Source organism: Coturnix japonica, chromosome 6 (genome assembly GCF_054131305.1).
Source record: "Coturnix japonica strain WE chromosome 6, WE-NBRP24, whole genome shotgun sequence".
NCBI classification, from domain to species: Eukaryota; Metazoa; Chordata; class Aves; order Galliformes; family Phasianidae; genus Coturnix; species Coturnix japonica.
Genome location: NC_140668.1, coordinates 38,024,879 through 38,052,869, shown reverse-complemented (window position 1 = coordinate 38,052,869; position 27,991 = coordinate 38,024,879).

Below are 27,991 nucleotides of genomic sequence, written 5' to 3'. Positions count from 1 at the left end.
CTGCTTTCTGTTGCCTGACAGAGAAAAATTTCTACGGCATCTTCAGCCAAGCTTTCAGTCTGACCTGAGCAAATGAAACTTCTGGGACTCATAAACTGTGGTTTCTGGGCAGATTGCTTTTTGAACTGCTCCTTAGCTATCCTAACATGCAAAGAACACAAAGGCTTACCAAGCAAACTCCCTTTGTACTTTAAAGCCGATGGCAATGCTCATTAAAGGAGAGGGAGGAGAGAGCAGGAGAGGAGGGAGGAAACCTCCCTGGCATATTAGAGGACTTACCAAGTGTAAAGTTTGTTCTGATCAGACATGAGGCCAGTTGCAAAGCTGGAGCCCTCTGAAGACAATGGCTTTGGTTGCAAAGTATGATTGGTTGTGCGGCTTAATTTACAGCTTGGCTCTTGCCAAGTGATTTTTAAAGCTTTACATTAAGGCTGCATGTGCATCACAGTTCATCACCCCTTTCTCTCAAGGCACGCACTGTAACCGCTTTCCTTCACTGCAATCCAGAAGGAAAAATGTCAAGAGGAATTTTTAGACCTGAATTCAGCGAAGTCTGAAGTCCTTGCTTAAATCCCATTGGAGTCAAAGGAATTAAGCAAGGCTTTGACTTAAAGCACGTACTTAATTGCTTTGCTGAATCAGAGCCCATATTCTGATTCCTTCCTCAGGAGCACATCATCCACACAGAAATATGTTCTCGACCTATAAAGGGCCAATGTTCCTTTTTTCCCCACCTGCACAGCTGTGGCAAACTTCCTTGGAGCCGTTCTGCTGTTAGAGTTAAGGGACATAGTGATAATAAGTGTACCCTCGAGCCAGAGTGATTCCAGTAAACCAGAACATCATCTGATTCATGAGAAACTTCATAAAAACAGCTCTTTTTTTTTGCAAAGAAAATTGAGTAATGATCTATCACTCAAGCAGTTGTGAAAGGAGAGCCCTTTGCAGCACATAGGTGAAGAATGCTGCTTTTAATAGCCATGATTTCAGCCCTGGTTTGGGCAAAAGCATAAGGCATGTCCAAGTATTGCAGCAGATGAATTGTGCAGCCTGGTTTGTGATTTCAGACCTTTTGTCATCCATGCAGGGCTTGGACCACGATCTGCCAGCCCCACTTGCTTGTGCTATCCCCCCCAGCCACAGGAAGGGGCCAGAGGGAGCAAGTGGACAACTCTTCTGTTCTATGGACAAGGTCCAAAACACCCATTTTGGCTTGGGAACAAGGAGATATTTCAAGGGAGTTTCAAGCTTAAACATAACCTCTGAAAATGAAACACTAACCTTGTGATATTTTCAATCTCAGGAACTTAAGGCAGTCTCACATTTCTTGATGTCTTGAGTTCTGGTCACTTCTCCAGTTCAAGAGCTGATTCATTTTAAGAAGTGAGATAAGCCTCATTTTTTGTGACATTTTTTTTTCCTTATATTTTCCTACTACTTCTCTAATTCTTTTCACTTTTCTGTTTTCTTACTTCCCTGGTTGGGAAAAAGCGCTGTGATAGGGACCAAAGGTGGTAGTGAAGTTGGTCAAAGATTAATGGAAAGCAAAGATTTACTCTCAGCAAGAAATGTCAGTTCAAAATATTTACAGAAGCACAACTTTCTTTTTTCATTGAAGAAAATCCCATTTTCTTTTGTGATAGGATGCGGGGCTTGGTGGCGATAGGGTCATTGTGCTGTTTTTCCACCTAGCTTTGGATATTGTTGCATCAGATGGATTCAACTCTGCAGTGGAAAGGATGTGATACGACAGTGGGGCGTTTGGGGTCTGCTGATTCATTTCATGTGTGTGAAAAGAGTGAGAAGAGGCTACAGGGCTCATCTGCTGGAGGGAATCCCTGCTTTGTGCAATGTGAGACTCCCTGCATGCACTGACTCTGCTTTCTCTTCCTATGCAATAGGAGAAGGTAAGAGAAAGTCTGTTGTGACCTTCCTATGAATTCATAGGTGGATCCTTTCCTTGGGAAAGAGGAGATATGGACTTTTTCCACCATCCATGTCAGAAAGGTCTTAAATCAAAACTCCCACTTTCCTGGACAAGTGCTGGCTTTACTGGGCAAAAGTTCTTCTATTTTGCACTCCTATCCCTTTAGGTTTATCCTGTGATGTCCTTATGTGCTGGGTGTGATTTGGGCTCAGCTGTGCCCACCTGCTGCTTTAGGGTAGAAAATAGGGATTTTTGCCTACCCTGAGTATAATTAATGGTAGAGTGCTGAGTGCATATTAGCATAGGTTACTCTGTCGCCCCGTGTGGAAACATCTGTATTTTTCTCCAGGATGAAGTGATGGCTGATGTTAAGCAGTTTTCAAGTCCCAGGTGCTGAAAGCCCAACTAAGATGGGATTTGAGCCAAATTCAGGTTACATTCCAGTCTGTGATGAAAGGGAATTTCGAAACGTTTGAATTTCTTGCGGAGCAGAAATTCTATTTCCCAATCAGCTCTAAATAATCATTTTAAGATGGACTCTAAATTAAGATGGTTTTAATGTGTCATCTCGGTTTTAATTGCTTATAGTCCTGAATAAGTGTTATCAGACCATCAGAGTCTAAGGATGAAGCAAGACCTGAGTGGTGATTCAGATGAGCCTGCCTGCTGCCAAAGAGGAAGTCCTGGGATGGAGATGACTCTGTTGCTGGAGCAAAAGACAAGACAGTGAACTCTCTGTTTACAGTGTGCCACTAAAAGAATGGGATAATTGCAACTATCAGAAGTGAGGCGTCGTCTTAATGATTCTTTCACTTAAAAAGCACATATGTAGATGACAGTCAGTGGAGAGATGTCTTTGTGCCCTGTCTGTGCGCTGGCCCTGCTATCTCTTTCAAAGAGCTGGAGGCTTTGCATGTGGCAGAAAAGCCAAACTTCAGGGCAGGCTGTGCTCTGCTCTGTTAATGAGTCACGGCATCAGGCATGCACAGACCACAACAGGAATCGAGGGAGAGAGACCCACGGAAACAGAAAAGAATATCTTTCTGCTTTCTGTTATAGTAATAATCTCAGTCGACTGCTCTGGATGAGGAGGATGTGGAAGTTTTTGTACAACATCCTACATTTATCTGTAGGAGTGTGATCTTGGGGGTGACATGAAATAGAGAGTTTCTCATCCACTGTAGCAGGTGGTGAATGAAAAGAAGTACTTACCACCCTGTTCATATCAACCTACCTACTATCCCCAGTTCAGGTGGCTTTACCTTACCAGTATATAAGTAGTGACCTTTCTTTGGGGTCCAAGTGACCCACGTTCCTCAAGTCAGTTCAGGCTGCTCAACTCTGTGCTTTGGCATAAGAAAGCAAACCTCCCCTGAGCAGGACTTTATTATAGTTCCTCCCTCAATGCTACTGATGCTGAATTTCTGAGGAGGCCCAAAGAATGGGAGCCAGCACCAGCTGGGTTAGGTGTTCTCTGGGACCTTTGAAGATGCTTGGTTGGATTGCTTGTATAGAGCTCTGCTGCTTACTTGTATACATACAACATGTTGAGAAATCAAGATGCTTTAAGGGATAAGATGTTTTCATACATGGGTTTTGGCTGAATTCAGCTCTGTGCTGTGAGTAACTGAACAGGAGCTGTGCTCTTAATGCAGAATTTATTAGTAGTTTTGTTTCAAGGTCTTTGGTAATTACCATCATGTGACTGGGGTTGGTGGAGTTAAGAATGTTACACGTCCTGCTATCTGGTGTGGGAGTTCTCATGTACACAACCTAAAAATGTAGGGAAACCGCAGATTTATGAGATCATGCTTTTTAAGTATGCCCCTGTCCAAGAAATAGTGGTTTCTATATCACTAGCACTCTGCATTCTTACCGACGTTGAACTTGCTTTTGTGAAGTAGGCACTGATCCATGATATTAATTGCCATATTAGTGAAATATCTTTAGAGAGGACTGGAGATTTGCCATGTCACTTTCTTACTCCTTCTCTCTCCTTGACTCCTGGAGGGGAGGAAGGGAGCTGCTGCCTGGATGCTCGCCAGGCCAAGAGGATGGTTTGACGTGCTTTGGATAGCACGAAAACTCTCCTTATTAAAATATGCTAAATACACTTAAAATGGCTGGCTGAGTTCTTGTTCCCCATATCATCTAACATTACAGTCTTCCTCCCACATTAAAGAACAAACCTCTGATTTCTTAGGCCCCAAATGTGGCCGTGATGTGGTCTGATGTGTCACAAGGAACAGATCTCCGAGCAAATTGATCGCAGCTCCTCTGAGTATACAGCTGTACAGTTTGCAGCTGCTGAGGATCCTAGCTGAGGTATTTTGTATAGGAAACTTTGCTAGGAAAAATGATGTACACCTACCTATTAGTCACTAGCTCTGTTGGGCTAATCAAGGGCATCCCTACTCAGCTAGGGATCTGCAAAACGTGTTGGGAAAGGTGAGAGTTAAATTTTTGGATCACCAAAGCTGTAAAGTTTGTCTGTGCTTTGCAAAATCTGCTTAGCAAGTTTCTTCCTCTGCTTTTTTTGTTGTTGTTCTTCCTTTCGTTATTGTTATTATTGTTCTTTTCCCCAGAACAAGGCTTTAAAATGTGCAGCTTGGCAGTGAGGATGAGATAAAAGATGCAAAAACAGTTTCTGGCACCCAATGTACAATTTGTACTCAAGACACAAATTGCCTGTTGCAAAACTTCTTGGCAATCTTGATCGACCCTTACCAGTGGGCAAAGGGGTCTGCTTTAACAGCCTTGGTCCTTGACTACTCACATTTAATAGAGTAATTGAACACGGAAACCCATTTGTATTCATTAGTGTGATTAAGCAACTGAGTGAGTGGGACTTAAACACATGTTTAAAGTTACATGTGACTCTGGTGCTTTGTTATATTGAGCTTTGTGGGCCATGCATGCTCATGTGGGTGATGTGTACAGCTACTCTCTGTCCTCCCTTGACTTGCGTTATTAATCTGATGCACTTTCCCAGCACTTGCTGATTCATTCTTTTCCTGTTTCTTCCTTGGGCTTGCTGTGTGGAAAAGAAGAAGGGGGAAAATAAAACAGCAGCTCTAGCTCGCTGACTTTTAACATCTAGGAGATGATGGCTCCTGTGAAGGCTTAGGAAGCATTAAACATTGAGCTTCTGTGTCATGATAGCATGGCTTAGATGATGTTGCATTAAACAAACAGTAGAATCAGAAAGGATTTCAGTGATGTTGACCTAACATTAGAATGCTGTGAGTGGAGTTCAACAGCGTAAACTGTTGCCCCACTTCTGTCTTTCTGCTATCCCTGCTGTTACCCCCATCCTTTCCATGTTGCTGGCCCAAGTTTGATCTGAGACACAATTGGATGTTTTTGAAGCAAAGCCCCAACAGAAGTTGGGTGAGTTCTGGCTAAGTACGTATTTGTCCCCTGAGTTTTCAGTTTGGGCTTTTGATTCTGCAAAACCGCTCTCCAAAATCACCAAACCTCTGCAAATTCTATTCAGATATTCTGTTCAGGTTAATTCATGCCCCTAATGATTGTATTTCACCTGCTGCAACAAGCTCACTGCCATTTTCACTGGAGCTTTTCAATTCTCAAGAGATCTATGGCTTCTGCAATTCCCTACATGCATCAACCACATAAACATGGAAAGGAATATTGCTACCCACGTGTGGGCCTTTAGCAGAAAAGCTTGCATCACTCGCTAGAAGAAACCCAGAACTCTTTCCCTACCGTGTCCCAAGCCAAGATGCATTTTCTGCCTATAGGACACCTGTCAAAGAGGAACAGACTTTATATAAAATAAACAAAAATCATTTGGTGAGCAAGCTCAGGGAAGAGAAAAGAACCAGCCAAGTTCCGGATATCCTGGACAGCAGTTTCTGTGCTTCCTTCAGCTGTCTTGAAGAAAAATATCACCTCTTTCTAGCCAATTCTGGTTTTATTTTCAGCCTAAGGATCGTGCTAGGAGTAACTGGATAACATAGATGAAATTTTCTTTCTTGCCTAATGTAATCAAAGGCTTAGCGGACAAGGTAAATTATGGCATGAGCTATAATTAAATGTTCTAGGGCTCAAGGTATGTAACTGATCTGAATGTTAAGAGAAGGGCAGAAAAATGAGCTGAAACGTGTTGGATGCTCAGAAAGCATGATGGACCTGCACAGTGATTTCCCTTCCTTGGGGATGGAGTGGAACAAAAAGGTCTCATTCCAGCATCACTAAAGCATGGTGCATGACTTGCAGCACAGATATCCTTGCTTCTTCTAAGTTTGGGGTCTCTTTTAGTCTCTTTGACCCTGTCATGTCTCAAATTCAGATACAAAATGGGAGGGATTTATGTGATCAGTTGGGTATAATATGTCTCTATGTTTAGCTCCTACTTGCTTTTTCCTTCTTGACCTCAGTTGGACTTTTCCCCTGCCCTGTGCTCTCTAAAAACTGTACGTTTAAAAAACTAAGAAAAAAATCCCATATTTTGTGTTCCTCGTTCAGTAGCTCAGATTAAATCAAGCAAAGTAAGGGAAACAAAGACCAGAGTGGTTTAACCAAAGCTGACTCCGCTGCGTGTTTCACTTTGCTGTGAATTTCCTTCATGCAACTTGGGAACCTCTGGGCGTTTTATTTGGTGTAGTGTGAAATTACATTAAAGTTGGGAGGTGGAGGCCTTTCTGTCTTAAGGAGATACTGTGCGACTGTTTATCCACAAGCTAAGAAAATGTTTTTGCAGTTGGCTGATGTTCAGTCCCATGAATAATATTTTGCTCTCTGATTAGCACAAAATGATCCGTGCATGTCTAGGAACAGCTTTATGGTTATTCTGCTTGAGAGCAGGGCAGGTTTCTGAAATCCCTCCCTCTTGTCCTTTGGAATATCTGTGTTTGCCTTGGCATCCAGGCAACACAGAATGTAGGAACCTCACAGCTGAGGTTGGAAGAGCAGGGAAAAATTCACTTTGTCCTATGCGGATTGCGAGTGAAACGTGATCTGAACCAACTATCTCATTTCTTAGAATAACTGAAAACTATTTAATTACTCATGGCAGGGTGGAGCCATTCTGCAGTCTGGCTTTCTTGCAGTTGAGACCCATCAGTGTTCAGTTCAACACCCCCCTCCTCCCCTTCAATTAGAATGACTTTGTTGCATTTGAGCCACCTGAGCCCAATACTGATCCTATGTTGGTATGAACTGTTCAGCATAGTGGTATTCCTTGGTGGTTCTTCACCCCAGTGAATGTCTTGTGAGGTTAGTGCAGTAGGGCAAGATGGGGGGCTTCCTTGCACTCTGTTGTCTTATTCTTGTATAGGGAAGAAACTCAACTTTCCCAAATCAATATGGGATTGTGTAAAACTGGAGTTAATTAGATCTGTTCTGTGTTTTTCCAGTTTTATTCTTTTTTGATGAAGGGTAGAATATTTCCAACTATTGAAACAGTGGTTTCTTCCCATCTTTTTCTTTTTTTAATGAGGTCTTTACTGTGAAGCACACAAACGCTTCTATGCTATGCTGAAACATGGGCTTGCACCGGGGCTGAGATCATGTTATGCTTTGCTCGTGGCTTTTTAGCTGGCTCTAGAGGCTGAACAAAAACCACATGCTCAGCTTTGGGAAAGCTCTGTTTAGGATGAAAGTCAGTAAATGCATCCAGGAAAGTGGCATTGAAGGAAACTTCATGTTTAAGTTTTGTGGTGTTACAGTGCTTCTAGGATGCCTGTTGATAAACAAGTGTTTCTGTGCTCTGCTTACTTTACATATATATATATATATAGATATATATATATACTATACATGTGTAAATATACCACATATCTGAGGAAGGGGGAAAAAGAAATGGGAAAGAAAGGCATCAGAGGCAGTAACTTGGGAACTGATTTTAAAGGACCTGTTTGTCAGTGTTGTTTTGGGAATAAATGTATGTCAGGTGGAGGTGGTGAAGTTACATTGTGCTTTGTGACTGGATTTAGGTCTAACCAAGAAAATGATATTAAATAAAATTAAAAAGGGGGGTTTAAAATCCCTCTCATTGTGCTGAAGATGTGAAGTTTCCCAGCTGAAATTTCTCATTAGATTCTGGAGATGCTTACACACATGAAAGTAGGCTGTGCACCCTCATTAACAGCTGCCTGTAATGATGGGATCAGAACTAACATCACTCAAAAACCCTACTAAGGCTCCCCTATTCCACGATGCCCCTTTGTTTAAAATGGTTGTTTTTCTTATTACTTTTTTTTATTGTCATTATTATTATTTTGTAAGTAGAGGACAAACTTGGTCTTGGGAAAATATGTACTGAAACTTTGGCAAGGGCAGCCTCAGCTTTGCCCTGTGCTTCCTGCAGCTCCATGGGGAACCTGGCGTCCCAAACAATGGGCTCCAGCTCTCAGCCCCTGACCTTTCCATGTTTCGGCTGCAAATCTGTGTTACACACATGGCCTCAACTCCACTTTCAGAGCTCCAATTGTTTGAAACTGCTTAAAAAACTTCCTATGGAGCAAACGGATTAAAATGACCGCATCGTTTTTTCCCTCCCCTGAGCTGTTTGTTACCTGCAAAACAACTCTGTTAGTACAAATTGTAAAAGGAATTCCTACAATGGTGGGGTGCTTTGTTATTTCCTGCTCACACACCTGAATGTATTGCACTCTTTGCTAGATGGGGAAGAGCTGCTGATGCCATTGGTTTCTGCAGGGCTGTGCACATTAGCTATGGGATGTAGCTAGACTTGTATTTGCTTTGCTTTTGGTATCTGCTATTGCTTCACTCAGGACACATAGGGTTGTAGGAAATTAGGAGTAGGATAGCAGTGGTTCTGTTTGGTACCAACTTCTTATTTGAGACTGTACCTTCTATGGGAGCATCCTCACTGTGGCCTCTGGGAGAAGTGCTGCTGCCCCCAAGCAAAGCCATATTGGCTGCTCTGAATTATTAAGGCTGATAAAGATCTCTATGCTCATCAAACCCCAACCCATCCCACCATGCCCACTAACCACATCCCTCAGTGCCACATCTCCATGGTTCCTGAGCATCTCCCGGGATGGGGGCTGCCCCACCTCCCTGAGCAGCCTGTGCTAATGCCTGACCACTCTCAGAGGAGGAACCTGTCCTATTATCCAACCTGACCCTCCCCTGGTTCAACTTTGAGGCCATTATCTCTCATCTTTCCAAAGAAACAAAGTGGCAAATCTTGGTCAAACAAAGCAGTGCTCAGGAGCTGCTGTATTTGGTAATCCCTCCTCCCGCATCCCCAGCTCTGTGCTCAATGCAGGGATCCACTCACTGGGATGCCTGGTGGATCCCATCCTGCCCTGACAAAACAGCTCTCTTGATATATGCCTTCAGCAGTGGATTTTTTCCTTCTTTCTTTCCTTTTTTTTTTCTTTTAAAGAATACTGAGATTATCAGGGTTTGGATTAGCAAGCAATTTCCTGAGTTTCTCAACATCATAAATGAGGTCAAAAAGGTCTTTTTGAATGGAACCCATTAATCTCCTTGTTGTTAGCAAGGAAACGTTGAAAAGTGCAGGTGTTAACAGTCGCTGTGTTATTTTTGGGAGAATGTGAACTGAAACATTCACAGGAAGCATAGTATTCCCCTGCCAGCATCCTGGAGTATTATTTTAGGCAGCAGAACTAAGGGTTATGCGCAGGATTATGCTTTCATCACACCTTTAGGGCTAGAGCACTTCGTGTGCAAGAATTTTGCCTGGAGCATTACTTTTCTTTCTTGTTTATGAAAATTAACATAATCCCTGTGGACCCCATCCACCAGCAGTACTATGATGCAGGTAAAAGTGGGACAGAATTTGGTCTCAGAGTAGCCTCCCTTCTGCCATCTGAAGAGACTGTTGCAGCTTGCTCTGCAATATATTGGAGCAGAGGGGTATTATTCCTCCTCCTGGTCATTACAAGGCTTCTTTAGCAAAGCCTTTTCAACAATATTCAACTGAAAATGAGCCCATGTTGGAGCTTTCAGCTCGCGGTCCAATACTCAGCCTGACTGCTGATTTAGGACTAGATTATGGAGTGGGTGAGGTAAATGGGAAGGCACTGGGAACATGGAAGTGGCAGGGAGGGAGAATCAAAGAGGAGAGAAAAATATTCAAAAGAAGTTCAAATTAATGGCAAAGATAAGGGTTGCTGTTGGAGCCTGGTTTACCAAGAATTGATGCTGTAATGTTATACAGCAAAGAATTGCTGTGTGGCCTTGAGGTCTACTCTAGCAATGCCTACAGACTTCAGTTTGGATGATGGGATTTCTGTGTGGTTACCACATCTGTAAATATGCTGTTAAGTGACTATCAGTTATCATTGCCTCAATAATCACCAAGTTTTCCTTTAATTATGGGACTAAAGAGGTATATAACAGGACTCTATGGGGTTTTTCATTCTGACCAAGAAATGTCAGAAAAAGCTTGTTTTTTCCAAGTGTATTTATCAGACAGAGAACAAGGTGCAGCAGCAAGCTGCCAGTGTAATGATGGGCACTGTATAGCAATTCAAACTGAACATTTTCCCCAGACAATAGGCCGATAGGGACTAAATCTTTTTAACCCTCTCTTTACTTAGCATGTCAAATGCTACTTCCCAAGGTGATGGAGAATTAAGCTGAGCAAGCTGATGGGCCAATATCCTAACCCACCACCACTGTGTTCCTGATAGAGAAACTAGAGAGTGCTGGCCACTAAAAGGCAAAGGGAGGATAGCTTCCCAGCAACCAAAGTCATAAATACTCGCTTTCACCTTCAGCAGGATTAACAAAGATACTCCTGTCTCTTAAATGCACTAATTTAAAATAATGCGCTAACTCCCCAGCACATATATTTTTTTTCACCTGACATCTGTTCAAACATCTGCTCAGCAGGACAAGAATGAATCATATTACACTGATTATATTTGCTTAATTCTACCATGTAGCCTTTGATCCACATCAGGTTGACATGCCTAGCCAGATACCGCGAAAACCAAACTTCAATCTGTGTTATTGTGCTGAACAATTACAGTAAAATGCCCAGATCTTGATTGCTGGCTGTTATGGACACAGCAAGGAGAGAAGCCACGTCTTGTTTGCGGGCTGCTGTTTGCAAATAGGCTGCATCTGTTGGGGGAAATCTCTTTCATTTTGTTGCTTGAGTTTATCCTCATGAAGGGTAATCTATGGCAGGCTGTTGGGGTCCTCTGAAAGAAGAGATCTCCCCCATGAGGTGTGAGGCTTTGCCGTGCACCATTTCCTGGTGCTCCTCAACACTTGACATCTGTACCGGGCTCCCCTAGGGCTGCTCCTTCATCAGTTGTTCCAAAATCCTCGTTAAGACTTTGGAAGGGGAAATCTTCCTTTCCTCATTACATCATTCTGACAGGGATGCAGTAAGAAGAGGATCATAAGTAATTTGATTTTTTCCTGTGTGTACTGTAACCTTTGGCATCCAGTCTAAACGAGCTCTACACACATGCGTGACAACTCTCTTAGACCGCTATATAGGATTTCCAGTGTGTGCCCTTTCCAAAGTGCTGTTTGGAATAATCCCCTGGATATGTGACTCAGAAGGTTTCTTTTGATTAAAAAATAAAAGGAGGAAGAAAGAGGAATTAAAAATCACCTAAGCCAAATGATTCTATTCTATGGTTTTAATTAGGTGGTTGGGAGAGTACCAAAATCCAGTTACCGCACATTTGGAGGCGTCTCAGGCAGTCGTACAAATTACTTGGTTAAAACTAAAAGCTTCAGAAATCCCATGGATTATGTGGAGGCCCAACTAAATCTCCATGGGACGAGTCAGAAGAGGCAAAGCTGTTTTTATTTATATTTGTTGAAGTGCTCATTGTTGTAGAATACACAGAGCCGCAAGACGATAGCCTTTTCAGTAATTATTGTAATCTGTATACACATTTTTATTCCTGAGATGGCATCAAAACTTTCAGAGTCCTAGACAGTAAAAAGGATTGGAAAAGGAAGCTGGAAGGACCTAAACGAGATCTTCATCCAGCTCGTCTTGGTTGCTTCCTTCCAAGGTTTCCTGTGATGTGCTGAGATGTTCCCACACTGCTGTAGTTCATGGAAAAAAAGTTGTTCCTTAACTGAGAAACAATTAACCAAAGTGTGGGGTAGACTTAAATAAGGTATATTATAAACAGCCATTAGATGTTATTTTATTTATGTATTTATTTATTTTCGTGGCAAGTGCATCTAATCAGAATCTATGGAAAGGACTACTGTAAAATTAATCTGGTAAAGGGTAAATGTGTTTCTGGGATGCCCATACATGCAAAAACTTCTCCCAAATGTCTTTGGTTAGTCACAGCCTTGCTATCTTGGAAAGGGGGAAAGTATGTGCTGAATAGTTTCCAACTAGATTTAATTGGAATATCTCTTACTGATGTTCCTTCAAGGCTTGTGTCAGGGTCACCTAAAGTGGGTAGAGGAGCAGCTCTGTAGCATCAGCATGAGGCCAAGGTAAATAGTAATGAGTGTTCTCACTGCTTCTTGTTTCCAGCCACCATCTGTGGGGGAGGGATGGGCCTGATGCCCATCCAGGGCATTGTACAGCTTCTTCATCCTAGCTTGTTTGGGTGTCTTCTCAAGCCAAGCCCTCCTTCCTTTGTCCTGCTCCCCTCCTCCTTTCCTGGCATGTTTCACAAAACTAAAAGCCACTTATAGTGCCTGAGATGCCTCGTAAGTAAGCCAGGAGGTCTGTAGGAATTTACTGCAGCTCTGCTGCTACCTGCCAACCTCTCGTATTAAGATGTGGGTGTCCTTCAAAGGGATTTCTGGTTTATTTCAGGATTTGATTTTATTTTATTGTTAGAAGGGGCCTGTAACATAGATTTGTTTGAGTTGAAAGGGACCCTTAAATGCCATCTGATCCAACTCCTGCAATGAACAGGGACACCTACAGTTCTATCAGGTGCTCAGATGTCCAGCTTGTCCTTGAATGTTTCCACAGGTTGTCTTGTATCTCTGGCCAACCTGTTCTAATGCCTCATCTCATTTATCATAAAAAAAGCTCTTTCTTATCTCCAGTATCCCCAGTTTGTTTGCTTCCCAGTCTGTGCTGCTTCCTTGGGCATGGCCATGCTATGCCATCGTCTGCTTGCACATCAGAGCCTACCTCTGGGATTTATCATCTTATGAATACTGAGATTCCTATGCCAAAGCAGTCGTAACAACCACATAATATTTATCTTGGAAGGGACTTCTGGAGACCCTCTGGTGCCAGCCAAAAGCTGGCATCTTTGAAGCTACACAGTGTTGCTCAGGTCACTGTGATGTCCTGTAGTCATCATGCAGTAGAGCTTTCTGTAAGAGCAGCTTTTTTGGCTGAAGGACTGAGCGCTTTAAGCATCCCACAAGGCCAGATGGTTTCCTCTATTCCCCTGGAGTGAAGGCTCCAGGCTGGGCTGGAGGCAGCTCAGAAGCAGCAGGGTGGAAGGAAGCTTTCATTCCTGGTTCCAGAGAGTAACACTCATAACACCTTACCCTACTCAGAGAGAGGGGAAAAAAAATATTAAATATTAATGAAAAGCAAAGATCATTTGGCTGGTTAAATCATCCAAAATCAAAGCAGATGCAAAGGGGTGACAGTTTCTTGTTTGCCTGCTGGCCAATTCTCTTCCTCAGGATTTCAATTACAAACCTCAATGTCTGGAGGCGGCAGGAAAGGCTTAAATTGTTCCACGCAGGATTGCAGCTCGGATGGAAGAAAATGTATTTATTTTTCCTGACGAGGATGGGGTCACGGTGATTTCTCCTCACTGGGTTCCTCGCCATGAACGCACTACAGGGGGAAGTGTGGGCTCTTGTTGGGCTTCCAGAGAATTTACTTTGAAACTTTTTGCAATGCCTCTGAAAGCAAGAAAAATGTTCCCATTCATTAATGCTCTGCTGCAAGGGGGAGGGAGAGGAGAAGGAAAGTGCGTGGTCGACTAGAATCAATGCAGCATTGCTGGGATTAAAGTAGAGAGAAGGCAGGGGGAACTGTCATTTTTCATGGGGAGAGAAAAGAATTAAACTTTCACAGAAACGGCTTTGCCAGAGCTCAGTGCAGCCTTTTTATTATTGTAACTCTTGTGGGTTAAAAGTGATCTCCAAAGATTTATTCTAGTCTGTGGTTTTGGATTCCTAGCTGATAGCTGACCACCTCTGAAACACAAGAAAACCAGATCAAGCCTCAGCCCATGTGTAGAGCTTCAGCAAGATGGGGTACGTGGTGTCCTCATCTGTCGCTTTTCTCTGTCCTTTGAAATGTTTTCTATCCAGGCCTGACTACATTCCTGTCCTAATGGTGTAAATAACAATACTTCAGACAGGTCAGCCAAATTTTCGTTTATAAGAGGGAGTTCTCTGGTTGTTGTGACTGCTCCAGTTGTTGTCACGGTGTAGAGAAGCCACCAGTTTTTCATGTCTGAATAGGAGGGAGGAAAAAGTGATAGGTTCATAGATAGGATTTTGGCTGGTGCAGACAGGGATATGCCATAGTGTTCTCTACATCCACTCTTGCCACCAGATGTACCTGTCCCAGACCACACTTGGTTCAATATATCCAAGGCTCAGCCCATTGGCCTCAGGAGATGCTGAGAACTGTCAGCAGAAACACCCATTTTCTCAGCTTGCCTGGCAAAAGAAAATTCATTATCACGTCCTTCATAACCATAATTAAGCTGTGATGAAGAGGCACCACATGAAGCTGCCGGTGTTGGAATAATCAGCAGTTGATTAAATACCTTTATTAATTACCCATTTAACCTTCACGTAGGGGAAGAGGAAAGGTTCTGCATGCAGAAGTTTGATTTGCCCCACACAGGCTGAGCTTGGCATTCATTCTACCATCGGCAAAGGCCTCGTTTTGTATTCACACATACATATATGTATATATATGTGAAGAAACTTTCCTGTTTTTCTGGGCATTGACATTAGCAGGAAATGTATGACCACATGAATGTTTTACTTTTCCAGGTCTGCAAGCACTTAGGTGCTGATGCAGAGCCCTCACTTCACTCACTGTTCCCGTCCATTTTTACCCACGTTCAATATATGTGATATCATCAGAAAGTATCGAGGATGAAAGTGACACTTCTGGCAGCAAGACCTCCACCGAGCAGCTTCTTTGCCCTCGTTTTGCTTTCAGTAAGCCTATAAATTACAAGAGGAGTCAAAGCAGAAATTTCCAAGAAAAAAAGAATTAATCTCTCCTAATAAACATGCCATTATTCTGAGCCCTCGAAAGCACCGGGGCATCAAATAAGGCTTTGTATTTAAACTTGAAATGCAAATCATGGGGAGATGGAGCTCCAACACCCAATCCAAGGTCTTCTCTGTTGTATGGCCCCCATCCAGCTGAAACAATGTCAACGGTTTTTCCATTGGGTTGTGTCCTGCAAGGATGGATTCACTGAAAATAACAGGAATTTGTATGAGCACATCCACAGGAAGAATTTATTATCTGAAAGTGCTGGTTCATTGGCACAGGATGCTGGTGGAATCACAGTCCCTGGAAGTGTTCAGGAATAGGGTAAATGTGGCAGTGAGGGATGTGGTTAGTGGGCATGGGTTGGACTTGGTCAGCTGAGAGGACTTCCCCAACCTTAATGACTCTGTGATTCTATGTCTGCATGAGTTGTCCAGCTGGTTGAGTCAAAGCCCTGAGTTGTGCTGACATCTGGAGTGACTGACAGCTGTCATTCAAAGGCAATAACTTCATTTAGGACTGGAGAGGTGATGCTAAAGATAAAGGAAGTGTGAGCAGGTTGGTGAGGAGAGAAAGAAACAGACTTATTCAAGTCCATGGTCCCAGCACATTGGATAGGACAGGGCAATAGTGAAGAGATGAGGCTCCTCTCCAGGAAGAAGAAAGACAGGGTTGGAGTTTACACTTACTCTTGCATACATAACATATTTTGCAATGTGGAATAATGGGTTAGTGCCATCCACATGCTTCTCGTGGCTCTAATTTCAACCCCTGATGTCAGTGGGAAGCTTTCCACCAGGCTCAGAAAGGCAGGGAAAGGACCCTACAGCCGTGCTGTTGTCAGGGAGATGCTTGGTCCTGCCTTGACCTGGCATACAAACCTTGTGCTGGCCATGCTAATAGGAAGGCAAATACCCAAGGGTGTTCTTAATGCATCTGTCACCACCTCTCAATGTTCCTGTAAGGCACAGAAAGGGATGCTGCTCTCTAGAGTGCTCCCAAGGTTGTGTTGCTTAAGGGTGAGATAATCAAAACCCTTTACACGAGCCTAATTCTGCTCTGGGAGTAGTTCCAGTGTGTGGGAGAATCAACCTTAAGCACACGCTGCAATTTACTTTTTGCTTAAAAATCAACACTTTTTGTTTTCTTGGTTTTTTTTTTCTTTTGTTTTTAGTTGTGTTGTTGAGGTTTTTTTTGTAAGTTTGAACTGGGACGTTGCAAAAGCATAAAAGCTCTGAAATCAAAGGTTTCCTGTTCTAAATAATCTTGTATCCCTTAGGCATTGGAGGGGAAAATACAGCCAAGATTAGATTAAAAGATTTTGGGGGCTTTCTGTTATGTTTTGCTTTTTTGTTTTCCCTAAATATATATAATATATATACACATATATATATGTATACCTAAAAATAACCTGTCAGTGGGAGGTCAAAGTAGAAGTTTCTTTGCTGTTGTTTCAGAATATATTTATTACTGTTATTAGTCAGTTTGTCTTTCTGGCATAAATATGTACGTCTGTACCTCCACAGATGCTGCCATCTGTGCGTCCCTCTGTTTTCCCATCTGTAGGATAGAACCTGGATAGATTCTTGATTTGCAGTAAAAATACCTTACTATCCAATCCCTACAGCAACCTCCTGCCAAACACTTGTCCAAGACAAGTGCCACATGCAGTTAGAGGGACAATAGGCTGCACAAAGTGGGAGGGTATGGTCTCAGGTCACCATTTCCAAAGCCATCAGGATGTTTCTCCATAGTGATCATATCCTCAGCTCTCTTCCCTTTTGCCTACATTGGTTTGCAGTTTGAAGGGTCGTATAGCTGAGACTTGTGTCATCACAGAGTGATTAGGAAATCCCACAGCCAGGGATTTCCATTATCTTCTATGGATATATGGAAAATGAGCCCTGTTATATAGATATCTGTAGGTACAAGTGTCCTTAGATTTTTCTGGACATCCTCCAGAATGTTTTGGTAGGATTACGTTTCTGTTTTATTTCCAAAGTTTTATAGAATTGTAGATAATATGAAGTTAAATAAACTGGTCTCGCTCCTTTGGTCTGCAGTTATTTAATATGTGCCATTTCCACGAAAATCAAGAAAAAACACACAGAGTCAGAGTCTCATTTCATATTGAATTTGCTTGAAGCTAATTGAATTGCAGGGAATATCTAAGTAACTCTTGGAGAGAGTAACCTGAACGTTTTGGGGGATACATTTTCACTAGGTATAAAAACAGTACCCACTCATCAGAATTATTTACTCTTTTGAGTTTTCTTTTTCCCCCTTTTTCCCCCCTGTGTTCATATATATATTTAAAAGGAATGAAGTTTGAAGTAACTTTACCAAGTTTTTCTCCAGTGAAAATGAGAAAATATTAAGGATGTGTGCCAGTTTGTTGGGATGAATGGACTTTTGAGATTAAATCCAAAGGAAGAAATTCTTCTTGGTAAAATAAGCTGGCATCAATAGACCTGCAGCCAGCTACAAAGCACTGGGATCCTTTATGGCACAGCCGCAACGGGAAGCTGTTAAAAATGGTTAAATAGTTAGAATAATAATAATATCCCAGTAATACATGTGATATGGGAATACTGAAATACATAATGTGAAAATGGTACTGTAAAAAGTCCTGCACATTGCATACACATCCATACACACACATATGGTTTCATAATATATACTAGATTGCAAAGAACAAATGGAATTTAGGAATGATTTGGTTTACAGTTCCCTTAAGTAACATTATCTTGTTAAAGACATTAACCTCAGGCCTTTACTGTTATATATTTGCTTTTATTGTTTTCATCCTGGGGAGCAACCTGTAGGAGAGACGCTCAACAGGAAAAGAAGGTTCAAAGGGCATCAAAACATTGATTTTCAAGATGGCTGAACAGCTGTCTTGGGAGCACTGTGCAATTATGAAAAACAGACATCTCTGTTTAGCCTTCCTTAATATTAAAGATCTTCACATACCTTTCAAGCACTAATAACCAGGCAAAGGTTTAGCTTGGCATCATGAATTTGCTAGACAGGCATCAGTGTCCCCACTAGATGAAATATATCCTCCTGCATGCTATAGTGCATGGGCAAAAGGGTTGAACATGAGTCAAGCAGCCTTTTCCAAAGAGATTTCCTCCAATGCAACCGTAGCGATCTATGTGGGTTTTGTTATTTTTATTTACCCGTGGGGCTTTTATGCAGTGTTTGTTTGCTGTGGGTTTATGAGTTAAGTATGTACAAATCTTAGAATAAACTTCAGGAATAACATTTCTATTTATGTTGCTTGACAAGTCCATTTTAAAACCCCTCTGGAAGCCTCTGCATATGCTCTCCAGAATTGCTGCTATTCCTTAAAACAGGTGTTCTTCCTTGTGTTCTCTTTTCCTTGCTGAAGGCCAGGGAAGCTTTTTAAATGCATCTGGCAAACCATGCATTGGACAGGATGCTGTCTGGGGACAAACTGTAGAGCGTGATGATCTGTGTTGTTTCCAGAGCATTTGCCACAGCTTCTCACCTGTGCTTTAAATGAGTTGGGGATGGGATAATGTTGTAGTGTCTCAGATGTGCAAATGCCTCTGGTTTGACTCTGTGTGTGTGCATGTGTGATATCTGCTGCCTCCTCAGGTGCTTTCCAGGAGGCCATTGCCCAAAGCAATGTACTTTTCTTGCGAGTAAAAGAGAGGCTCATGTTGGTACAGGTTGCTCAGAGTGGTTGCAGGTGCCCCATCTCTGGATGTGCCCAAGACTAGACTGGACAGTGCCATGGACAGCCTGATCTACAGACTGATTTGGTGGCTGGGGTTGCTCATGGCACGGGGTTGGAACTGGATGATCTTTGAGGTCCTTTCCAACCCATCATTCTGCGATTCTCTTGGTGAGCTGGAGGTGATCTGTTGATCTGTCCTCTTGCAATGAAGGGTTCTGATTCCAGCAGGAGACTTTGGCTGTGGATTTCATTCGTGCGCTTCTCACATGATGACAAAATAGACCAGGCCATGAGAATGGGATATTCTGGGGGAAACCCTTCTGCCCCAAGGGAAAGAGAGAAGAAACAAGAAGTAATATGAATCATTATTTTTTGAGTAAGTGAATTTCTTTCACAAATAAAATACCTTTCTCTGGAGAGTAGTTGGTATGCAGGTGCCCCAGACCAATCACTTCTGAGCTCTTGCTTCAGGGTTTCCAGCCTGGGGCAGCTCTTCATGTCATCATCACTTTTTCAGAGGTCACATTAAGTACACAATGCCCATTTCTATTTATGATTGTCCTCTCTTAATGAAGGTAAAGATGTAACTAAGTGACATCCCTTCAGAAGTCCTTGGTACATGACTCACAGGGACAGGCAGGCTCTCCAAACCTCTACCAGCTCTTTTCAGGCTGCTTGCAAACTCAGGCATCACCCTTTTTAATCACACACACAGCTGAAGGGTTATTTTTCTCCCATGAACCACAGGAGATAGATTGAAAAACACATTTCTGTGCTCTGGAACGGAAAAGAGCAGCTGAGAAGATGGGCTGTCAAGTGGTGTTGCTGTTCCTGCCTGCACTGGTGTGTGTTCAGGTCTGTCTTCTCTGTCGGTCCCCAGGGATGTAATTAGTATTACAGGGCTGCATAGGTCTCTGCTCGTGGAGTTTCCTGGAGACCAGCAGCTATCCAAGTCATTTTCCTTGTACCTTTTCAATAGCTGAAGGCTGGGGAGTTCTGAGTTTTTTATTCCTTACTATCATAGCAATTTGCAACAGAGAGAAAGTGATCCGGTCCTGCATCAATCAGCTAAGGAAATAATTGATACTAATTCTGCTTCGGTTATGAATAAAGGTGTTTCCTAAAGAATAAATGAATAATCGTATAGTCAGCTGCCAACTCTTGTCTTTAACAGACTCATCCCCACTATCTAAGAATTGAAAAAGACTGAATTGCAATTGTGCCAATGAATTGTATTGTTTCCTTCTTCAAAAATGAAAGTATCAGCTTACAAGATTAGCCGGAATGTGAAGATCCAGGAATGTGTGTATCTGAAGGCAGGAAAGTCAAGTCCTCAGAATCCCCTTTTCCCCTACTTACGCACTTTGCTCCCCAGCATGTTTAGAACGGGACTGTACGGTTGCGTCGCTGGATTCTGACTGGTGGAAAACCGGCCATTTAAATTCCAGGAAATGTCTGATTTTTCAACTACAACTGGTTTCTAATTAGAGAAGAATCCAGCTGTCAGCCAGCAGAGGAATTATGAAATGCTAAAATCACTGGGGGCGATGGAGAACAATTAGCATTCTCAGCCCTGGCGTTGTTGTGCTCTCCAAACGCTGGGCTGCTTACCTTGCACACGCTCATGGTCTGTTCCACTGGGAGCTCCTCTGGGAGCTTCAGAGGACAAGAGAACAGTTTGTTGCTTAAACTCTTCTGGGGTCAGCGAGAAGTCATGGAGGCCCAGCGTTTCTTCCCATTGAAGTCAATAATCAAAGGGTTAGAGCCAAGTAAGTCAGGTGGTGCCTTTCTGTGCTGCTCCGTTGGCTTGGGTGAGGCTTGCAGCCACGGAGGGCCTGACACTGGCTGTGATAGGAATGGGGTTTTTTGAAACACAGCTCAAGGTTTCTCAGCAGCTTAGGCAGAGCTGCACGTTGTTGTCTGAAGAATGGAGAGGCAGAGCCAAGCTCAGCTGTGCTGGAATGGGGAACTGGAGGGGGAAGGTGAAGGTGGAGGTACAGAGCCAGGAGGTGGTGGCCAGGGCTGTGGCTGTGTTCTCCAGGACCTGATATGGACAAATCAGTCATAGCTGCTCATCCAGAGCATGCCCAGGTTTGTGGTCCCTTGGTAGGGCTGCCCAGATCAATGTGGACCACTTGCCCATAATGCTTGAAGTTGAGCTACAGTGGCTGCTCCCTTGTTAGCCTATAGAAACCAGTGAGAGGCACAAAGCTGTGTAACTCCATCCCCAGGCAGCCAGCCTGCCCAGCAGGGATCTGTAAGAGGCAGCTCAAGGAAAAGCTATTTTATTCCAGTCTGCATTTGTTATCTTCTTTTTCTCTCTTAGTTTGTACCTTGACAGCCTGGCTTTCCAAGAACCCTGAAAACAAAAGTTTGTATGAAAGTACTGATGCCTTTTGAACAGCTATTAATTTACAGTGTTCTTTGTATTAGCCCAGTGCTGAGTTCTATGTAAGGTTTTGGCACAGTGGTATTGTGCCCCAATGCCTAGAGTTAGGAGTCAGCCTTATGAGATACGAGATGCACACATCTCCCATCAGATTGAAAAGGTACTGGCAGGAAGACAGAGTAGCTTGGAAGAAGTTTCAATGTTATCTAAAAAGTCAAAAAAAATCAAGAATGTGTTATAATTGGAAGCAATCAGCAGAGATAATGCTGGGCTCCAGGAGATGGGAAAGAAGCAGCCAAAAGGTGACCTTGAGGGAGTGTGTCTGTATAAATACAGAAAGCACTGAGTGTTAGGAACAGCAGCGGTTGCCTGGGACAATGATGACTCCTTGGACAGGCTGGGAAAGGAGAGATAGACATGCGAGTTGTGCTCTGCTTCTCTCATTGCCCAAGTTGGACGTTAGTTACAGGAAAGCTCGAGCCAGCAAGTTGGATCTGAGCACCCCTGTCCAGATCCAAGTTTCATCCACTTGATTTTGTTCTTGTTTATATGGGAATGACTTGGCTAACGTCACTGCTTTTTGCAGTGTTGCAAAATCAGTGGATGTGGGCTCAGAGTTTGATCTGACCTGATCCATTGCAAGTCAATCTTACAGTGCCATGCTAGAAACTCAGAGCTGATGGTGCAGTCGTGTTCTCTCCTCCCAGAACTCCTGCTGGCAATGGGACCTCTGAGATGTTGTGGTTGCATGGCACCCAAGCATCCTCCTGTCTCTTAAAAATCTGCTGCAGGAATGAACATGCAAAGTGTATCCTACACGCACCTTGTGTCCTTGCTTTGCTATTCCCAAGACAGGAATGGGAATTCTTTTCCAACCTTGTGCAGGAAACAGTACAAAGGCCTCTGAGTAGAGCTGTTCTGATCCAGCCCTCCTAGAAAGTGCAGCATAAGCTGAGAACTTGGGATCTAAACCTGGATACAAATGCTGGCTCAGACCTAATGATACTAGGCCTATCTCTCTTCTGGGGATGAGATAAATATTTAAGAGTGCTTAGCTGTGTGTTTTTGTAAGGAGTATGTATAGTCTTGGATAAGAAGATGAGTCACTATTATGACATGGTGCCTGGCTGTTACTGGAACACAGTAAAGGAGCTATATTAAGACTATGCTAAGGAACAAGTTGAATAAGTATTTAAAGATGAAATGCCAGATTTCTTCACAAAGAGAAAATGTTAAGAGCTTTGTGACTTACTGTCTGCTTCCCAGCATGTACATGGAGTGTTCCACAGAAAAGTCAGATAAACCAAATGAGCAAAGAACAGGGCAGAAAGCATGTCCTACACGCAGCCAGGAAGCCAAATTACAGTTAATTTGCTCTTTAAATACCACTGACTAGATAGATAAGAGAGATGGGTACAAATTAAGAAGAACTGTGTGTGGACAAGGCCTGATACAGCTGAGCAGTGGGTCTCTTAGTGAAATGCCCACGTGCTGAGCACAGACTCAAGAGAAGGGGAAGTGAGTGGCTGTGAAACATCAGGCAAAGTCAGTGAGGTGGAGCAGGACCTGGAAAGGATGAGAATTTTTTTGACCCAAGTGGGTTGTGAGCATTAATTAATATGATAAAATACATAGAATAAAGAGAAGATGTAATAACACTCGGGCAAATTTATGTGAAGTGAGTGCATAGACTACTGTGTGTAGTTGGTGAACTTGCTGGTCTGGAGGACGATGAGACTTCCATCATCTATATCAGCCCATTGGGTTAGGACTGAGAGCAACCCTCTCTGCTCTGCTGTACCACAGAAGCATCATGTCTTGGTTTGATGTGTAGCTGCAGATATCACTGCAGGGAAGTTGGTCTAGATGACCTTTAAAAGTGCCTTCCAATTCAAATGACTGTATGTCTCTATGACTCTATGGATCTGTGATATGGTAATAAAGGTTGTCTCAGGTTATTGTTTGGTTTGGTGAGGGTGCAATGTATGGATATGGGATAAACTATGCTTTTCTTGGTGTCTGAGAGCTTCTGAAAAATCAGGCAATGAAGCAAAAACTTGGAAATGAAACAGCCCCCTCCCCTTCCAGCACAGCAGTCCCCATTCCTCCCTCTGGATTTCCGAACTTGGAACAGGGCTAAGAACAGGGAGATGACATTACACACAACCTGTCAGCACGCACTTACAAAGCCCAGGCAAACAAGGCAGCCTCTCTCATTACAGGTGGAAAAAAGTATTTTATTTTTTTTTAGCAAAGATTTCGGAAGAGTTACAACCATACACGGGGCGGAAGAGAGCGTTTCTCTTTGCGTGTTATCATCTGCAGTCCCAGTGTGCAATGTCAGATTATCAGCTGGGACTGAATGTTGGGTGGATGCATGGTTGGTGTTCTGCTGGAGTCTTCTTCAACTTCATTGAGGCAGACATGCTGAAATCCAAGATGCAAAGATATGAAGCTAGATGCTTGAATAGGTGCAGGCTGGCGTGCATCCACAGCTTCAGTGGAGCTAGGCTCTTGTATGAGGAATCTGCTTTATGGTATGCTGAAATGAATAATATTCCTCTGCCTTGCTATTAGATGAGGAAAAACTAAAATGGGGATCAAATTGTCATGATTTTGAATGGCTTTGAAGATTCTTCTCCCAGTCCACGGGGAATGTCATTACTCAGGATGGAGAAGGCCATGTCTTCTTCTACCTTGCTTTTGGAAAAGTCTGTGTTCATTTCACCAATTTCAGTCGTGCTACACAATAAAACAAGTCATCAAATTTACATCCCTATTACTGAATACCGGGGTATCTCCTAGGTTACCTCCCCACAGGCTTCTGGGCTGTAGGGATATCAGGCGGACCTGACAGCACAGCAGTCCAAGCCAGGGTTGTTGGAGGTCTTCCATTTGCAGTTGGACTCGAACTCTGGAGGTCCCTTCAATTCTGTGATTCAGTGATCTCTCTGCATTGCTTCAGAGCTCACCCTAAATCACTGCTGGATCACAGACTTTCCTGAGATGGTTTTGGGTGGTTGTTTTGAGAAACCTTTGTGAAACAAAAAAAAAAACAGGCAGAATGAAAGGAAATGACATAACTGATCTTGTCGCATTAGGTTGGTAATTAGCAAAGATACTGTGGATCTTCATGTTGTGGCAGAAGATGCGTAATTAATTTGCGGAACCCACCACCACAAGACACCATTGAAGCCAAAAGGCTTAATGGTTTCATGCCCTGTCTGTAGGATCATCTGCACGCAGTTGTGTTCAATTTGATTTCTTCGGGAGAAAAATCAAAACCGCAGCAGTTTGGAAGAAATCAAAGCCTACATATTTTGGTGCAGGACTGAAACATGAGCTAGGGAGTAGAAGGAAGACAGAGAGATTTGCAGCAGTTTATTCCATAACTTCCTGATTTGGGGTTTCTTCTTGGAAGTGAGATACCAGAGAACAGGGAAAACTGCTCCAATCTGGCTGAGAAATTATTTGGGTACGTTCAGACCTAAACTGTTCCTTGTTGCTCTGCTAACCTCCGGAGCAGAAACCATGGGCACTCGCTAATGCTTTTGCTTATCACAGCCTTCTTCCATCAACAAATGTGTGCCGTGCACTTCAACTTGAACTTGACCACAAGTCAACGGGAAGCCTTGATAGATAGACAGATAGCTTGTGCGTGTTCTTTGCGAGCCGGTTCCCTCCAACAGGTGTTTGCTGTGTCTGAGGTTACTTTGTTTATATAACCCTTGTTCCATTTGGAAGGATGAAAAATATCACTCTGTTTTATTGTAAACAGACTTCGGTTCTCTTAAACACTAAAAGGAAAGGTTACAAGATTAGTCAGAGCCTTCTCCCCACCACCACCACCACGCTTTGCTCTCAGCTCTGAACGATGAGGAGCCCCCACCCCATAAGGGTACAGTGTGGGGTGGACAAAGCCTCTTTGGGGCTTCAGCTCTGTGGGATGCTCCAAATCACAGCACTGCACTCTGTGGGAGGTCTTTGTATGCTGCATGAGCGCTGCCTATCAGTTTTCAAACATGAGCTTGGATGAGCGTCCGGGTTTTATCTTCCTTTTGCTGCCAACAATTCCCATTTTTACTTTCTTTTCTCTTTTCTTTTTTGTTTCTTTTTTCTTTTCTTTTTTTTTCCCTGAATTGTTTTACTTCTTGACAAGCAACCCTGAGTGAAAGCTTGGGGCCATCTTTCATGCTGACAGCAGCAGAGCTGGGGATCTTTGTTGGAGGGATGAGATACTGCCTTGCTGAGCAAGGGCTGAGCTCCATGCGTGTTTAAGGTGCATTTGGAGAAGATGCACTTTGCTGGGAAGCAGCAAAATCAGGCCCAAACTGAGAGGATTTACTGCAGTCCCACTGACCGTGACACAGTCAGAGCCTTTCTGCAGGAGGTGGGCAGAGTGAAACCTCTGGGCTCAGGTTTCCCCCAGAATGGCCCCAATGATGTGTATAAATGATCTCTGTGCTCGAGTCCTGGAGAAAGGGGCATGAGCATCTGACAGGGCCTTCTAACATAAGGCATGTGTGCATGAGCCGTGCTATGAATCATCGGGGCCTGGAACGGAGCTTTATTTAGGATGCAGAGTCAGAGAAAATTCCACCCTTGCCCTGGGAGTAGGAGAAAGCAGGTGTTTTTTTCCATAAACTGTCCTTAGCCCTAAAGTTAACGGCCATAAATTAAAGAGGGGAGGGGAATAGCAGATGTTACTATAGGAATCCTCACGCTGTGTCTGAAGTTGGAAGCTAAATATAGGTTTTCTGTTATTCCTTAATATCTTTTTTTCATCAAAATCCAAAGCAGCATCCATACCTTCTTCCTTTCTGGTGGGCAATTGTGTCTTCTGAGAAACACACCTTTCCCCTTTACTCTTATCTGACTTGATCAGCATCCTGCTGCCCTGCTCTACCACTGCCTTGTGCCTGTTGTAAGAGCCACATCACAGCCTTGTTGTAGAAACTACATTCTTGATGAGGTCTAATCTATCCCTTTCTCCCTAATATCACACAATTTCCCTTCTCCCAAGCCCTCTTCCCCTTGAACCCTGGTCCATCAGGGAGGATGAACAGAGCCCAGCAGGTAGCCAGGCACCATCCTGCTGTTGTTACCCACCTAAGGCTTCACATGCCACATGTCCCCAGTGGGATATACTCATGTATCACCTCCCCTCCCCAACCTGGCTGCAGAGCTCACTCCCATCCTGCATCCCTTCTCTTCCCCCTTCCCGTGGTTGGTTTACCTAATGGTCTGTATAAACACAGGAAATGGGGTTACTCGGTTATTTTCCAAAAAAATAATTAAAAAGAAAAATAAAAATGGGGCATGGCTGTTTTGTAAGAGGTGGCTTCATCAGGACAGGGCTAGTGGGAACATGGGGGGGACACAGCAGGGGGACACAGTGTGCCGTCCTTGGGGCTCTCTTTGGTATTGCTATGATGGGGTGGGAGGGAAACTGAGGCATGCCAGAGGGGCATTATGGAGTGGGCAGTACAGCTCCTTAGTGCCACCCTGCCCTCACCAGCTCCAACCACGGTGGCTCCCATTGCTCAGCAATGAGCCTTGCAGGTGTGCAATACAAAAAGCAGATGCCCAGAAGTTGGGTGATGGGGTCAGTGTGCCATCCTCTATGCACGCTGTCCTGCAACAGCAGCTGGTGATGCTGCTAAGCACAGGCACGTGCTCTCAGCTTTGCTATTCTGGGTGAATTGATTTTAATTGATTTCTTGCTGACTGGGACGGTGATACAGGACAGCATCCAGAGCCACCTTCAGCCCTTTGAGACCATATTTCCAGCTGGTAGTTCTGCTGCTTTCCCATGCACTGCAGCTTCCAGCTTCTCTAGAGCAGGAGGAAAGGAAGGGAGGAAGAAAGAAAGGAAAAAAAAAAGAGTTTAAAAAAAAAAAAAAGAAAGAGCCCTGGGGGCTAAATTGAAGCCATTAGTAGCCTCGAACTGATGACAGCGCAATAAATTACTAATTAACCTTCAGGGTGAGTTCAACACCTTGGGGATAAGTGCGAAAACATGGAGTAATAAGCCCTGACAAAGGCGGGGAGAGGCAGCTCCCACAGGGCTGGAGCACACAGGCTTCAATATAAGGGAATTCTGCTGACTGTGGGGTGGGCAGAGGGTAATAGGGCTGAGGTGTCATGGTTGGGGTTATATGGCCAGCCCTAGGGAAGTCTTTGGCCAGAGCTGAGTGGCCCAGACCTGGGTGGACCACCCCCAGTTGAGACCTTACAGTGATTTCAGCATAGAAATGTTTAATGTCGAATGCTGTGCAGTGGTGTGATTAGGGCTAACTGCCTCACTGGGAGAGACAATCGTGTATTGCAGAAGATTTTGCATGAATATATATCATTTTAATGTATAGGTTAGGTAATATGTCATTACATCCCTACATAATTCTATCATTTTAATTGGTGTTCTAAAAGATATATGCATGTGTTTGTATATGTGCGTATATAATTTCTTGCATTGCAAGAAGCAGGAGATTGTAATCACCCCAACCTGAGCCCAGTGCCTACAGGTTTTCTGTGGCTGTTGTTTGGATTTTGTTCTCCAACAAGAGGGGAAATGTGAGCCCGACCACCCATGGAGTGCTCTTGGGAATGTGGCAGCACAGGGCCAGGAGCAGTGATGGCTGGGGACACCAATGGGGCTTCCTCTGTACCGGGCAAGGATAAGAAGCCCAATGCAATGCACAGCAAAGGGCAGCTTTCCATATTAATAATAATGGCATTCAAGCTTTCAGCTCTTGCCTACCCTTAATAGAAGCCGCAGTCCACTCCAGCCTCTGC